Raw genomic sequence first — 18655 nt, 5'->3', positions numbered from 1 at the left:
TTATTGGGAGTGTGTGGGCCTAGGAAATGTTAAATGATAAATATTTTGGAGTTGAACTGATTAAGTTAGGATTTGTGGAATACAGGGTTCCGTTTCCCATTCATTTTAGGTAAAACTTCGAGGATTAGGTAAGGGGAATAAGTTATAATAGCTTTTTATTTAAATTTGAACCAGTTAAATTCGAGTATGTAAATTTATATATGTTGACCTTATAGGTCACGCCCAGTTTTGATAATGACAAATATTCATGTATTTAATGAATATCTAGTTCACGTGCAGGTCTATATTGGCAGATACATTGATGGCATGTAAAATCCTAAGGCTTGAAGACTATTTCTTTTTTTTTCAATTGTAATATATTTTCAGTCATGAAATTTGTCTGTAATAGTAATTAGGATATTTGGTTTGTAATAAGCACACACAACACTTGCATGGTTTATTATGTAAGCTAAAACCAAATACGAGCTAAAAGTGACCGTAGAAAGACCTTAGGGCACTAGATTCTTTCGGTGTCTCTATTTTGGACATAAATGACCCTAGGACACTCACCTTTGCACTTGCATGTATTAGGCACTTGAATAGGGTGAATATGTATTGAAACAGGACCGAAATGCACACTTAGTGTACTTTCGGTCGACCGGCCAACACAGTTCATTTTGGGTTGGTCGACCGAACCAGACTTGGGTCAACTGTTGACCAAGGTCATGTTCGACCGAATCTATGCAGTTCAAAACCACCCGGTTGACCGAAACCCTCTCTGGTCAACAATTTGACCATCTGGTCAACCGAGCCATTTTTTGTACTCAAACTATCTGGTCAACCGAGGGTCCTCAGGAAAAATCCTAACGGTCTGGTCGACCGAACGAGCCAGTTCAAAATGGTCTGGTTGACCGAACCTCGGAGAAATGGGAAATCACCCACTTTCGATCGACCGAACCCTTGGTTCAAAACTCTCCTAGTCGACCGAACCATATGAGATCTGGTCGACCGAAACCTTTTTGGTCGACCGGACCTCTCGGGTTGCACCTCATTTTTTACCGCAGTTAATATTTTTAAACAGAATTAAAATGTTTTAAACGTTATTAAATTTTTTTAACAATTCCTAATAGGTCCCCAACGGTCAAAAATCATGGGATGTCTATATATATCCCTTCATTTGGGAAAATTAAGACAAGATTAGCAAATCAAATTCTCTCAAGCCAAAAATTTCTTATTGCTCATATTTTCTCTACAAACACTCTAGCTTACCTTCCAAAGTTACAAAATCCTCCGTAAGTGTTTTTGAGTGTTCAAGTAGGAAGGTTTGCTCTCTCTTTGCTGTGAGATTGATTCATTTTGTTGAGACCCAAACCCAAAAGGATTCTTAGGGGACTTTACTAATAAGTTCATCCTAAGAAGTCTTTATTAGATCTTCTGAGATTGCATATTCGTTGCAACATCTTGAGAAGCTCGTATTTGCTTTTTGGTTGCGAAATATTTTCAAAATCATTTACAAATATCTATTGTTCTTTATCTTGAAAACCATTTGAGGAGATATTTGTTTTTGAGGTGAAACATCTTTGTTGCAATTTTTATTCACTCACATTTTATTTGCGGAAAACAAAGATTATATATATTTTGCAGTCCAAGCATATACATATTTAAGTGATTGAGATATTCTGCTGATTGATACTCTTGAGGCTTGCTTGGTATTCTGTGTGACCACGTTTGATTGAAAATTTTGAAATATACAGATTGTTGTTGACACTCTCACGTATGAATTACACTGATAGAAAATATATTTGAGAGTTGAACTATTTAGACCACACTGAGCTTACATTTTAAATCATCTGTGGTGTATGTGATTGAACGCATTTGGATACACATCTGCTTTACGTGAAAGCACTCTTATATTGTACCATTTGATTGTATATCTGAGTGATTCTAGGCATGGCTTGAGGGGGCGATAATCCAGCCTGGTAAGGATTGGTGTAAAGGTTGAGGTCAGCCCTATGCTAATTGACCTGGTTTGTATAGGTGTCGCTCCACCCATTTAAGTGAGCAAGTTATTGTGATAATCCTTGTGCTGGTTAGCCAAGGCAGGGATGTAGGCAGTTGGCCGAACCTCGATAACATATCTTCGTGTCACCCTCTCTTTACTGCTTTCTGGTGCTTGTGTGATTGATTAAACTGCTTTATTTAATTTCTGGTATATTTATTTTATTTGCACTAGATTGACCATAGGGTTGTGAACATACTGTTGTTAGGAGGAATACCTAAGGGTTAAATTTTAAAAATACCAATTCACCCCCCCTCTTGGGATCACGATAAAGCTAACAATATATATGAGTATGATTTTATGAATGGTTTAGGCATTTGAAAAATGATGGTTTTGAATATAATTTATAATTGGTGAAAAACCATTTGGCATGAGAAAAACCCTTCATAATTAATTGATTGTGAATACTGTTAGATTGTGAGTACTGTTTGATTGTGAACATTATCTGCTTGTGAATACTACCTAGTTGTGAATATTGTGGGGAATTCATGGATGTGTTTGGGTATTGTGAATATTGTTGAAAATACATTGATGTGTTTGGATGGGTTATTTTGTGTGGTTATTCGCATATTTCATAACATTGGCAGGCCTGAGGAGTTCGTTATATTGCCCTAAGTATAAATAACGATATAACGTTGGTAGGCCTGAGGAGTTCATTATATTGTTATTTATATAAGCAGGGGTAAAACGTTGGCAGGCCTGAGGAGTTCGTTTTACTGATATACTGTGGATAGGTCATGGTGAACGTGTAACGGTGGATGGTTATTGGGAATGACTTGTGTATTATCCTATGTGGATGTGAATGGAATGTACTGTATCCTAGGTGGATGTGTTGTGATGTATGTGAATACGTTGATCTCTAAAATATGATTAATGTTTGATGTGCGTAGGACATGTGTGTGAATTTAATTACATAAATAATTAGGGTGAAGTAAAACTCTCCGCCCGAGGACTTACTAAGTAAGGTGAGTGTCCTGATAAGTATCAGTTATGGCCGCACCCGAATTTAATCGAGCAAGGTTACAAGTGGTATCGGAGCAAAGGGAAGGTACATGTATGAGCGTGTAATCTTTCCTATCCTAGGGAACTTTCGTTGGTAAATATTTATGTATGTGTGCTTGGAAATGCATGTGTATTCTCTATTGTGGTGGATTAAGATACAGTTATATTTTATATATATTAAAATTCATTTGCCACACACTGTTCTAATTTATTTCATCCTTACTGAGAAGTGTCTCACCCTAGTGAATTATTAATTTTTTTCAGGTCCTTTAGGTGATCGAGCTTAGAAAGCTCTGGGACAGGGTTTAGAATTTTTGGTAAATTTGGATGGTTGTAAGAATAATTATATGTACAATTTATGTTTTTATATTTCTCTGGTGATGTAATATGGATAATTTGTTATACTCAATTTTGGGTTGTATATAGTACTTTGGTATTTTATTGGAGAATGTTTAATTATTTCCGCTACATGAATGGTATCAAAGATGTGTGAATGGTCTCATCACACCCTGAACCCCACTTGGTGGGTTTGAGGTGTGTCATTCACAAACCATAAGAGCCTTAAATATTTCTTCACGTAGAAGGAGTTGAACATGATGTAGAGAAGGTGGTTAGAGTTAATTATAGACTATGATTGCACAATTAGTTACCACCCAGGAAAAGCAGATGTATTAGCTGATGCGTTGAGCCGTAAATCAGGGTGCACATCTGTATCAAAAATAATAACTGCATATCATATCAGAATGGATTTGGAAAAACTTGGGATGGAGCTTATAGAGGTTAATCACCAAGAAATTATTGCCAACCTGGTACTTTAGCTGACGCTACTGGAAAGAATTAAGATTACGCAAATGGGAGACACAAAATTAGTACAAATCAGAGCTAAAGTGCAAAGCGGACAAGGAGCTGATTTTAATATTTATGATGACGGAACTCTGAGGTTTCGTAGTAGGTTGTGTGTACCTGATGATGCCGGAATTAGAAAGACCATTTTGGAAGAGGCGCACCATTCTCTGTATATAGTACATCCAGGAAGTACGAAAATGAATAGGGATTTGTAGTTATCCTTTTGGGGGAGCAATATGAAGAGAGAAATTGTTGATTATGTAGAGCTGTGTTTGACATACCAGTAGGTGAAGGCTGAGCATCAGAGACTGGCAGGGCCATTGCAACCACTTTACATTCTAGAATGGAAGTGAGAGCATATTTATATGGACTTTGTATCGAGATTACCTCCAGCACTGTATGGACGAGACGCCATCTGGGTAGTTGTTGATAGATTAACGAATAATGCCCATTTTATTCCCATCAGAGTTAACTACTCCATGGGTAGATTAGTAGAGCTGTATGTACAAGAAATAGTCAGGTTGTATGGAGTGCCTGTGTCCATCATTTCTCACTGGGATCCACGTTTCACGTCTCAGTTCTGGAAAAGCTTACAGAGAGCTTTGGGATCCCAATTGGGATTTAGTATAGCCTTTCATCCACAGACTGATGGACAGACTAAGAGGACTATTCAGATATTGGAAGATATGCTACGAGCATGTGTTCTGCACTTCGGGGGTAGTTGGATACAGTTTATGCCACTGGTCGAGTTTGCTTATAAGAACAACTACCAGGCTAGTATTGGGATGGCCACGTATGAGGCATTGTATGGTCGAAGATGTCGATCTCCATTACATTAGGATGAAATTGGAGAAAAGTAGATATTGGTACTAAAGATGGTATAGTGGTTATCTGAGAAAATCAAGCTTGTTCAGGAAAGGATTAAAACAACTTATAGCTGACAGAAAAGTTATGCAGATATCCATCGACGAGCTCTGGAACTTGATGTGGGTGATAATGTGTTCTTAAAAATTGTGCCGATGAAAGAAGTAATGAGATTTGGGAAGAAGGGTAAGCTTAGCCCTAAGAATATTGGGTCATTTAAGATATTAGAAAGAGTTGGCCCAGTTGCCTACAGGTTAGTGTTACCCCCAGCACTATTCAGAATCCACGATGTATTTCATGTGTCCATGTTAAAGAAATACATTCCAGATCCATCTCACATAATAACTTATCAAACACTGGAGATTAGTGAGACCTTATCTTATGATGAAATACCAGTTCAGATCTTAGATCATAAAGAGCAGGAATTATGCACCAAGAAAATCTCACTAGTGAAAGTACTCTGGAGGAACCATACAGTTGAGGAAGCCTTGTGGGAGTTAGAAGAGGAAATGTAATAGAAGTACCCACAACTATTTAGTGGGATCCTACATTAGTCAGAAAGGAAGGTAATGGTTCAGGTAAGAAATCATGTAAGTAGATTTTTGTGTATGTTAATCAGCTGTATGTAATAGTTTTTTGTTTTGATGGTTTTGGGAGAGTTGTGTTTGGTTATTGTAATCTCCCAAGACTGTAAAGGTAACCACGGTATTCCTCCACCATAAGTGAGGGTAATTAATAAAATTTTAACATTTTTCTTTAAGGAATTGGTGCAAAGGATAAATAACAAATTTCAAGAACGAAATTTTTATAAAGAGGGGAGGATTTAGAGACCGAGAAAAACATTAACAATAAAAATAATAAAGGAAAAGGAAAAAGAAAAGAAAAAGAAAGAAAAGGAGAAGGAGAAAAATTTGAAGGGGGAACACAGCAGGGCCTCATCGACGAGTGCCCTGTTCTTGTTGACGAGGAGATCCCAAGAGTCAAGAAATCTCAGGTTTGATGACTTATTGACAAACCAATTGTCCTCATCGACGAGTGTCCTTCTGTGACTCATTGACGAATCTTCTGTTCTCGTCGACGAGTTCACGAGGACCAGCAACCTATGAATATGTTGAAAAACATTTTTCAACGAGAAATTTCTCTCCTCTCACTCTCTCTCTCTCTCTAGGTTCGGCCCCTCACCTTTCTCTCCTCTATTTTGGCCCGATTTTAGCCCAAATCGACGATCATACTCCACCATGAAGATCTAGGGATGATTCTCTACAAGTTAATCGGAGCAGATTGTTGATTTGGGGTCTCTGGACACCACTCCAAAACCCAGGTAAGTAAGATATTTTAGGGTTTAATTGGTTATTTGGAATATGTGGGCCTAAAAAATGTAATAAATGATAAATATTCTGGGTTAAGTTGATTGAACTGGGGAAAATATGATTTCAGGGATTGGAGTTCTGAACGCCACGGACGTGAATTTAGGGTTTTTAGTAGGCCTCTCGAGAAATAGGTAAAAGGATAGGTTTAGTCAGATACTTTTAGAAAATGTACTGTTTTAAATACAATATTTGATCCACAAGTTTTATATATATATATGAATTAATGTAGTTTTTTTGAAATACTGATGTTGATCTGAGAAAACCCTAGAAACAGATTTAATATTATTTTTCAGCAAAAAAATATGCTTTCCTAGACGAATAGAATCATATAGTGTAGCATTCACGTGTGTGATGTGAGTATAAATAATTTTATTGCAGATTTTAGCATGTCAAAATATTTTATGGTTAAACACAACAAGTGTGTTTTGATAACGAATTTTTAGAAAGCCATATGCAATATAGAAAATTATTATATTTTCAATATATTGTGATTATTCAGCCGGCCTAGATGTCATGATTATTCAGCCGGCCCAGATGCCGTGATTATTCAGCCAACCCAGATGCCATGATTGTTTAATCGGCCCAGATGCCATAATTATTTAGCTAGCTTAGATGCCGTGATAATTCAGCCGCCCCAGATGCCGTGATATTTCAACCGGCCTAGATGCCATGACTAGATATATTTATAATAGTTTATTCAGAAATATTATTATGACATATTTTTACACAGAATCATAAAACAATTATATTATAGTTATTTATGAAATATACTCTATAATAGCAGAACCCTGACAGCTTAGTTTGGTTTTAGAGCACGGTACCTATCTATCAGTGCAAATAGTGCCACCACACGTCTCAAATAGAGTGTGGGAGTAGATAGTTGATTGAGCCACTATAGTAGTGTCCCCCCCCCCCCCCACCCCCGGCAGTTCAGACCAGGCTAGGCAGGCCAATCGTACTAACAGACTATTTAGTTTTGGCTTAGCGTGGTAGGCCAACCATTGCTAGGTTCCGTCTACGGACAACACAACCCGGTCATGTGGAGGGTAATACATGACATCAGCTAGCTATCCATCCAGGGTGTGATTTCAGTATTATACAGATATAGCAAATGATTTATATGCATACAGAAATTTAGTATGACAATATGTTATGTTGAAATACAGATTTACCTGATTTGACAAATGTAATTAATTATATACAATATATGTTATAACACAATAACACTCATATGATCACACACTAATGTTAACTTATCCCGCTTTCTGAGAGGTGTCATTCAACTAAATAACCAATATGATATATTATTTTTAAAAAAAATTAAAAAGTAAAAAGTGACCCAAATTAAATAAGAAATTTCAATAAAATTATTAAAATCGAAAAGAATTAAAATTTGTATTAAAAAAAATTAATGGTAAAAAGTGATCCAAATTCGAATAAGAAATTCCAATAAAATTATCGAAATCTAAAAGAATTAAATTTTGAATTTTAAAATTAAATTATATTAAAAAAATGATTATAATTTAAATAATGAAGTATGCTAAAATTATCAAACAAAATGGGACATGTTAGTATTTGTTTTTTATTTTTGATTTTTTAAAAGATATAATAGCATTTTTTAATAGAGAAAAAAATAGTAAACACTCACACAAAATATTTCAATCACTAAAAATTAATAAATATATATTTTCAAAAAAAGAGTAACGTGGTGGGAGTTGAAGCAACGGAGGATGACGAGGCCGTATAATAATTAATGTGTCATCTAACTAAACAAGTAATATAAACGTATAACAATTCATGTGTCATCTAACTAAATAAGTAATATGATATATTATTTAAAAAATTATGTAATAAAAAGTGATCCAAATTCAAATAAGAAATTTCAATAAAATTATCGAAATCTAAAAGAATGAAAATTTGAATTTTAAAATTATATTGTATTAGAAAATGTAATTATAATTTAAATAAAGAAGTATGCTAAAATTATCAAAAGTTGAAGTCCACTCTAGCCACAGGCATGCACTATGTGCGTGCTTTAAGGTTTTTTTATTTTCTAAAATTTGTAAAAAAATAAAAAATAACAAAAAATTAAATAGTATAAGGGCATTTTGGAAGTTGAATGAAGAGGTTAGAGGAAAATACAAATTACTTACCAATTTTTTAAGAATGGCTAAACGTGGATTGTAATTTTTACATTTATACCCTCAAGTGTTCATTTTTGAAAAAATTAAATATATATATATGTTCATTTTTGAAAAAATCAAATATATATATATATATATATATATATATATTATATAAGGTTAATTTTGAGAATTGAAAGATGACATCAATTAAGGGAATCCTCTTTGTCGCGGCGTCCCGGGAGCGCGTGTGCCCCGGGTGGCGAAATTAAAATCATTTTAATATTTTCATGGAAAAACATGGAATATCGGAGTCGCCACTAACCTTTAGTGCGGTTAGAACACATGATTACTACCCCGTTAGGGGTAGAATCGGTCTATATTACTAGAGTTGGGGTCGGGAGTTCGGTTACGCGAGGAGAAGGTACGAGCACCCCCTACGCGCCCGTTCTTAAGAACGACACCTAATTAATTTAAAATTATCCCTAAGTTAATCTAATAAATCTTTACATTACTCCTTTTTATGAATTTATAAATACATAGGAAAATAAATATATACATCTATTCCCTCAGAGCTTAGGGTACGTGGTGCCCAAAGGCTAATACCCCTTGCAATTAAATCATAGGGAATTAAAAATCAAGAAAATATTTTATCAAAATATATACCATAGTACGTATAAGATCGAATAAAGAAAATACTAAAAATAGTGATAATATTATTAATAATGATAAGAATGATAACGTTAATAAATAATACTAATACTAATAACAATACTAATATTAATAGTAGTAATAGATATGATAATAATACTAATAATAATAAATGACAATAATGGTGATAATAATAATATTAATAGTAACAATACTAAATATCATTAACTAACAATATACATATTTAAATAATATGATATTTATCTTAATATTAACACGCTGTCAAAGATATGTACAAGACATACATATGCTAACAATTAATTAAGGAAAACAAATCGAATTTAAAATATGTAAACTACTAAAACGGGCAAGAAAATAATTGAATTTATGGAAACAAGTTAATTCTAAAATTAATAATTACCTATTTAATATGGCAACCAAAATTAATACGCAACCTTAACTATACAAATATTAAATACAAAGTGAGTACAATAATGACCAAAAACCCTAAGTACATAATTTATATGGAAGCAATTTCAACCCTAAAAGTACATCAGGATACAATAAATCAAAATACGAGAATACAATGTTAAGAATATATAGTAGTGAGGCAGCAATTTTAAATGTACCCTAATATACAATAATAACATAATCTCAAAATATTAAGGTTACCAAGATAAATGATATTGTGTACATTAAAATACTACAAATATGATAGTAATAAATATATAATACGTAATATCCATTATAATATTGAACATACCTTAAAACTAACATGCTAAATACACTAAAATACTAAACACAATATTACTGGATATATCAACATGCCAACCGTAACCAAAATATAAAATATGCAAATCAACTATATAAACCTAAACATAATAATGAAACAATCTACATAATAAACCTAATAATAGCATATAACAATAATAAAACAATCCACATAATAATAATACCGACCATATGCAAACAATAGAATATTAATACTAATAAAATCAATATAATAATTAATATAATAATAACATCCAAACTATGCCGTAATTTTACTAATAGTAATATACAAACCAGTAACATAAGAATAACGCGATCATGTAATTAATAATAAAATACAAACTTACGTAATACTAATACTAATATAATTAATATAATAACAATGCTAATATTAATAAACCAACTAAGTAATAATATTACTAATAATGATATATAAATCATATAATACTAATAATAACAATACATCTATGATGTGATAATAATATTAGAAATATTATACAAATCATACAATAATATTATTAATGGTGATATACGAACAATCTAACAACATTATTAATAATAACATACAAAACAACATAATAACACAATATATAAATAATAATAATTTTACTACAAATAATAATACTAATATGGTCAATATAGTATATACATATAGATGCAAATATATAAACATTCAAAGTATTAAAACTCCCAACAAAACCAATATATACCTATATATATATATATTAACACTAATAAATATATAAATATATATATGCATTGTGTGTGTGAGAAACAGCATGCATGAGTTCCGTGTGCGTGTGTGTGTGGTGTGTGTGTACAGGATAGCTTACAGTGGGGGGCGCCGCAGAACTGAGAGGGTGCCGGAGACAGCGATGGTTGCCGAAGGCTCGTGGGAAAGCGGCAGCGACTATGAGTAGCCGGAGTGTGCTGGAGCAGAGGAGTGCTGTCTGCGGGTTGCTGTGCGCGGCGGAGGGCGACGGCGTTGTGAAGTCCCGTCGCTGGTGCGGTGCCGGTTTGGTGTGAGTGACGGCGACGGTGACGCCGTGCTGGGTTACAGGATGTGGTGAGTGGCCGGAACTGACTGGCCGAGGCAGTGGCTCGGCTTGCTGGTATGGCTGCCGGCAAGTTGGTTGTGATGGTTGGCTGTTGCTGCCGTGATGGAAACAGAGGAGAGGATCGGGGATGAGAAGATGAGAGGCTGAGGGGAAGAACTGGGAAACAAAGCAGAGAGGCAGAGGGATGGATTGCAGCAGGCTGGGTGGTGGCCGGAGTGGGAATTGTGCCTGGGCGTGGTTGCGGCAGGGTGTAGGCGAAGAAGAAGAAGAAGAAGAAGACCCCCTCTTATAAAAAAATTCTGTAAACCCTAAAAAAAAACTTCCTTTTTGATTTTCTTTTTCTTTTTCTTTTCTTTTTTTTGCTTTTACTATTATGGTAATAATGAAAATAGTAATAGTAATAATAATTATTATAATAATAATAATAAAATCAATAAGGTAATAATAATAATAATAATAAATAATTGTAGTAAAAGTGAAAATAATAAAGATACTATCAATAAAATAATAATAATAAGACTAGTAATAATAATAATACTAATAGTAATAGTAAAAATGACAATAATAAAATAATAATAATAATAATTATAGCAAAAAATAAAAATAAAAATAAAAATGAAGTAATAATAACAATGTAAATAATAATAATAATAATAATAATAATAATAATAATAATCATATCGGGCCTGGGTAAAAATGGGGTGTCTACACTCTTTATAGTAGTATAAATGTTCATTTTTTTTAATAGACAAAAATATAATCTATATAAGGTTATTTTTGGGTTTTTGAAAAATGATACTAAATAGGGGAATCCCCTCTAGTACTATAAATTTTTAATCACTTAAAGATCATAAGAAACCACTTATGTAGGAGTGTTTTTCAGAAGAAAAAAAAAATGTTGAATTTAATAAATGTTAAACTAGAAACATGTTGAAAATTATAAGTGTTGTTTGATTGTTTTTAAATTAAGTGGTATTTGGATACTTTTACTATAGAATGAGTAAGGATAAAACACATTGAAAAAGACACATGTTGGTGTGTGGAGCTAATCATTAATTTAATAAGGCCCGCCCCTTGTTGTATGGTTCAGGTGGAGGAGGAGAGACGCAGTGCTCCCTAACAGACCCAGGTTGGGGCGTTATAAAATGGTATCAGAGCCATTACCCAGCCGAAAATGTGATGAGATTCACATCGCCTGGGTTTGGAAATATGGGTTCGCAACGAAGACGTTGCAACCTGTAAGTGGGGGAGAATGTGATACCCTATGGAAGAAAGGCTTAAAAGGATTAGATGTTACTACCCATATCACAAGATACGCCTTTCATTTTGGGAGTCTTCTCATAAAAACTCGACAGTTCAGCGTGCTTGGCTTGGAGTAATCTTGGGATGGGTGACCTTCTGGGAAGTTTTCTCAGGAAGTGTGTAAGTGAGGACAAAACACACTGAAAAGGACACGTGTTGGTCCATGGGACCAGTCATTAGTCCGATAAGTCCCACTTCCTGTTGTCTGGTCCTAGTGGAAGAGGAGAGACATAGTGCTCCCTACAGACCCAGGTTGGGGCGTTACATTTGAAGTCCCAACTCAGCCGACTAAATTGAGGGTTCAGTCTTCTGAGGGTGTTCTGCCTATTCTGTGTTTCAACAAATAAATCTTCAGTAGGCTAAACTAATTCTTTAGTTTTCTAAAGAAATTCTTCAAACGCTTGAAGCAAAACTTCAGTCATCTCAGGTACATCTTTAGTCTTCTGAGGGTACACCTCAGTCTTCTGGGCATACCAACTTTTGAATTTTCATTTTAGATTTCAAAAATCCGTTTTGCTCTCTTGTTTTTATTTCTTATAAAATTTTTTTCGGGGTTTAAAATAAGGTCTCTAAATCCATAATTAACTGTAGAAGAGCTTTCATCATATTTTCGTAAGATATTTAAATACGAAGTACTTACATAAAGACTTCTATGACTTTTGACATTCTAAAATCTTAAGTCTTCATGCTTTCCTTTAGGCTCTCTTTGGTTCCTCGTGTCCTTCTCAGGAAGTGTGTGAGTGAGGATAAAACACACTGAAAAGGACACATGTTGGTCTGTGGAGCCAATCATTAGTTTGATAAGGCCTGTCCCCTGTTGTCTGGTTCAGGTGGAGGAGGAGAGACGTAGTTCTCCCTGGCAGACCCAGGTTAGGGCGTTACAAAATGGTATCAGAGCCATTACCCAGTCGGAAGTGTGATGAGATTCACATCGCCTGGGTTTGGAAATATGGGTTCGCAACGAGGACGTTGCGATGTGAATCTCATCACACTTCCGGATGGGTAATGACTCTGATATTATTTTGTAACGTCCCAACCTAGGTCTGTCAGAGAGCACTGCGTCTCTCCTCCTCCACCTGAACTAGACAACAAGGGGGGCGGGCCTTATCAGACTAATGATTGACTCCATAAACCAACACGTGTCCTTTTCAGTGAGAATAAAACACACTGAAAATGACACGTGTTGGTTTGTGAGGTCAGTAATTAGTCCGATAAGGCCCGCTACCTGTTGTCTGGTCCTAGTGGAAGAGGAGAAACATAGTGCTCCCTAACAGACCCAAGTTGGGGTGTTACATCTAAAGTCTCAATTCAGACGATTGAATCTAGGGTTTAGTCTTCTAAGGGTGTTCTGCCTATTCTGTGTTTCAACAAATAAATCTTCAGTAGGCTAAATTAATTCTTCAGTTTTCTGAAGAAATTCTTCAGACGCCTGAAGTAAAACTTCAGTCGTCTGAGGTACATATTTAGTCTTCTGAGGGTACACCTTAGTCTTCTGGGTAGACCAACTTCTGAATTTTCATTTTAGGTTTCAAAAATCCCTTTAACTCTCTTGTTTTTATTTCTTATAAAACTTTTTTCGGGGTCTAAAATAAGGTCTTTAAGTCCATAATTAATTGTAGAAGAGCTTTCATCTTATTTTCATAAGATATTTAAATACGAAGTATTTACATAAAGACTCCTATGACTTTTGACATTCTAAGCTCTTAACTCTTCATGCTTTTCTTTAGGCTCTCTTGCTAATTTTTTCTTTGGTTCCATCTTGTCTTCAAGTTTTAATATTCTTTAAACTTTTTAGCAAGTCCTCTTTAACATCCATGCTTTCATGATCTTTAAGCTTTATTAGGACATATTTTAATCCATGCCTTGACTCTTTAAGTTTCATTTGGTCATCATTCTTTGAAGTATAAGCTTTAAATGATCCTTATGAGCATTTGACCTTGTATTCACATACTTGAGTCCTGAAATATCATTACTGAACCAAATATGTTAAGTTCATCTTATTTGTTATTATCAAAACAAGATTTTAAATCTTGTAAGACCAACAACAATTTTTATGAAACTTATGAATATCAAGTTATTATCAAAAACCCCTTAAAAGTCATAGAGCACACGCATCGTGCGTGCGTGCGACAAGTATAAAATTGTATTGAAATATTTCCAAATTCACCCAGGGCCCAACATCCTTATTCCCAAACACAGCGTAAAGGTTATTCAAATATCAAGAACTAGTGCACTTTTTCTTCAAAAAAAAGTGCATATCCCATTAGTGGTTGTGGATTTCTAAATATTGTTATCTTATATATATTTGCAAGTTTGGATCTTGAACTTTAAATTTGAATTTGTATCAATTTGAATAAAATACAATACATTAAATTTCATGCAAATCTATAAAAATTCAAAAATTGAGATTTGAAAGTCGTATTCTCATACACAATCTTATTCATTTGATATGTATTCTAGAGAAAAAAGTAAAACATAATTAATTTTTAAAAATTTTGGGGCAAAAAACATTGACCTCCGTTGAGGTTTGACTAAAAAACAATGACATCTCTTGAGATTTCAAAAATTTCAAAGACTTTTGCAAGAAAAAGGCATAAAGCTTCTTTTATATCTTGCAAAAACACAAGTTTTTTTTAGGAGAAGTATATATGTTTTTGTCAAATCTCACAAGAGGTTTATAATATTTTTGAAATTTCAAGAAAAGTATTTATTTTTTTGTCAAACCTTATGAGAGGTGAGGGTCTTTTATCCAAAATTTTATTTCATTATTTAATTGAAGATAAACAAATGGAGGGGTAAAATTTTCACAATATTTCTTGAATGTTTAATTCATGAAATTCATGAAATACTAAGGGGCTATTTTTGTATTTTTATTTTTATTTTTTTATTGTTGTACATTAAAAAAAATAGGTTATGACTTATGACAATGCCTTTATATATGTTGTTACTTTTTTATTATTATTTATGTTATTGATTTTTAGTTATTTCTATTGTCAATTTTTAATTATTTAGGCAACATTTTCTCAAATTACTTTTGTATCCAGAATTATTGTTGTCAACTAAGACATTCATTTTGTGCATAATTTTTATCTTAAGTAAAAAGAAAATGACTATTTGAATTTAAAATATACTTAAATGAAAATATTCATAAAACTTCTTTAGAAATTGGAAAAAATAATAAAAGTCATTGAAAAAAATCTTCTATTGTTTTCAACTCTTTCTTGTAACAACATATTCTTAATAAATTAAGAAGTGAGTTCACATAATTATTAAGTAAAGTAATTATAATAATTTTTTATTTTCATTATAATATTTTTAAATTCATATTTTTTTTCTACTTTTATTATTTTGATTATATTTTTAAATGATGATTTAAACCAAGGAAAATTTATGAATATTAATTTCTTCAATCAAGTTTATAATTCATTTTAGTTTTATCGAGACAAGTTGCTAGTTTCAGATTTTAATTTTATTATTTTTTTAATTTTTATTTGTATAATTTTTTATAATAATGCTAAGACCAATTTGGAACTTGAAAAACATTGAAAAAAGGAGAGAATTTTGAAAGAACTTACATTTAATGTTTAGCTATAAAAAAAACGGAAAAAGAAAGTAAATAATATATATACCAAATCAAGAAGCACAATTTTGATCTTACACACCATTAACATTTAATTTTTTAAATTTTGAATAATATGAGAAAAATTTTTCATTTTTAATAGTACGCAATACAGATATAAAATATGGGGAAAATGATTTTTTTAAAATTTTTCTTTACTCTCTTTTTCCAAGCAAACTTTTAATTTTACCTAAGGATATGTTTAAATCAAAAGAATTTTTTAGGAAAGAAAAGGAAACAAGAATAAGAAAGAAGTTCATTTTTCATTAAATTATCTCTTTATATGTAAAAGATGAATTAAGAAAAAATGTTGATGATGTATGAAATCAATTTTTTGTTCATTGCGGCATATTTTAATTTTCTTTATTGCATTCTTTATTAATAAAATATAAAAATGTAGATTCCTTCTTACCCTTTCTCTTGATATTTTTCTAGTTTAAATCTGTTAGCATCGGAAGAGCCCATGGGTAAGCTTCATACACCTGAGTGAACACCAACTTGATCCAAAAGTTTAAGCATCTTGGGTCTTGGGTCCAACCATGTATATAAGCACCTATCATCCACTCAAATTTTTCAATGTGGGATAAGCTTACAAGTGGAATTATTAACAATCTTCCCCTCACTTGTGAGTTCCAACTTACTACCCCTTGAACGGAAACTATTTCTTTTATGACAGTAAGCTCAATTCCTCAACAGTTGATCAAGTGGATCTTACCATTGGAGCCTTACGTGCATCAGATTGCATTCCACGTGTCTTCGAACCAATCCTACCTCCCACGTCTTGATCCTATTCGGATCCATCCCCAACCTTCACGTCTCGACATTTTATGATGTCGCTCGCTCAGAGTTATGAACCGTCGACTCTAATACCACTTGTTAGTACCGAAAGAGCCAATAGATAGGCTTGATACACATGAGTGAACACTAACTTGACTCAAAAGCTTAAGCCTCTTAGGTTTTGAGCCCAACCATGTATATAAACACCCATCATCCACTCAAATTTCAAATAAATAAAATTTCAAATTTATACATAATTAATATTTAATTTTTAAATTTTTAATCACATTAAAGCAAATGTTCATTTTTAACATTATTTAATAAAGAAAATTGAAAAATATCGTAGCAAATATATTTTTTCTTATTTTTAAAAATTTTTTAATTAAATAAAATTCTCAATTTAAGCATACCTAAATAACTTAAAAAGTGTGGAATAGTTTTTGAATTTAAATTTATATAAATTCAATAAAATGTAATATAAAAATATTATAAATTTTATTCAGATTTAAAATGTGAAATTTATACTCCCAAATGTATGTTTTTTTTTTTTTTTAAACAAAACTATGATAAATCAGTATATATATAATTTTAAAAAAATATATCTGTAAAGCATTGACCCAAGAAAGCGCGGTCCACGAGTCAACGGCCTCTCAGGTCAACTGTGAGCTGGTCGTCGGCCCGTCCCAATCATGAAACAGACGCTGCAGCTTGCAGGCAACCCCACCAATTAATACCGAAGCCGACTTTTCACCTCTCCAATTAGTACCCAAGCCGACTTTTTCTCCTCTGATTTTCAATTTTCAATTCCTTAAAAAAAATTTCCAACTTTTTTTTCGGGTATCTTAACCGCATAGGTATAGACCATAAACTGCACTTTGCAATTTGCATTATGGAGAACGAGTTCTCGAAAAATTGTAGGTAAGGAAAAGGTCATAAGGTCCCAATCCTGAAAACATTGAAGTGATTAGAATTGAGGCATTGTTTTGGTGTTGTTATGATATGTGACTCACATATAGAGTGAAATATATGCACAAAGAAAAAGTATGATGAAAATCAGGGTGCAGGATGGGATATCGTCGATGGTAAGACTCTAATCATCGACGATTTGGAACAGTATTTCAAATAATATGCATTTTGTCTGAACCCATAGACGGTTTAGTTTAGGATACCTAACGCAGATTTCAAATTTGAATAAAGGAACGTTAATATGGTTAAGGTTTGGAGGGAAAGCCTTCGAGAACTCTATTTATATGTTATTTGTGTTGGGTTTGGTGTATTCCCAAGAGGGGGGTGAATTGGGTATTTAAAATTCTTCCTAAGTTAAACCAGATTTCACAATTTGTAACTCCCAACCTAGGGTTTGTCTAAGCACATACCAATACCCCAACAAAATAATATTGAACAGATATATAAAGCGGATGCAACAGACTCAGTATTTTCCAATCATTTACAGTATTTAAAACATGCACAACATTTATATAACAATTCAAATATAAACATACATGTGCATAAATTAAATTGCGGAAATGTAAAGAGTATAGGGAAAGAAAGAATCAACACAAGATATGTTATCGGGGTTCGACCAATACTGCCTACGTCTCCGCCTCTAACTTGCAAGTCTGAGGATTCCACTAATGCTCACTTAACGGGTGAAGCGGCACCGGTTACAATAAGGTCAATTAGCGGAACTGACCTCAACCTGTATTTTATCAGGATGGTACACCTAACTTTCCTAACGAAGTCTAATCCAATCCATGACTATTCCACAGGGCTAGTCTCCCTCTTCATGCTCGTGCATGGAATACAACAAATGTGTATAAAATTTTGTGTACACAAAAATGTTTCTTACACAAACAGATATGTACGACTACACACAATATGATCAATGCACACCAATAATGTAGGATGTGTACAATCAATACTCAATATAATTTTTATGCTCAATCATAATCAAGAGTGTATCAACAAGCTTTTCTTTGAAACATTGTATAAACAATATATTTCAATATCAACTTAGGGTTTCAAAGAAGTTAGCAAGAGTAATCAAACAATTTCAAAAATATTTTCTCAAAATACTTAGCACAAGAGATGTTTGAAAAAAGCTTGTAAAAAATATTTTTGCACCACAAAATAAAACCCTCAGGTGTCTTGCAATATGAATGCAAAGACCTACAAGCCTCAAACTTTCCCAAACACTAGATTTATTAAGTTAAATCGGTGGAAAACTTTAGTTC

This window comes from Malania oleifera, chromosome 2 (genome assembly GCF_029873635.1).
Source record: "Malania oleifera isolate guangnan ecotype guangnan chromosome 2, ASM2987363v1, whole genome shotgun sequence".
Lineage (NCBI taxonomy): Eukaryota > Viridiplantae > Streptophyta > Magnoliopsida > Santalales > Ximeniaceae > Malania > Malania oleifera.
This window is presented reverse-complemented; position numbering follows the sequence as displayed.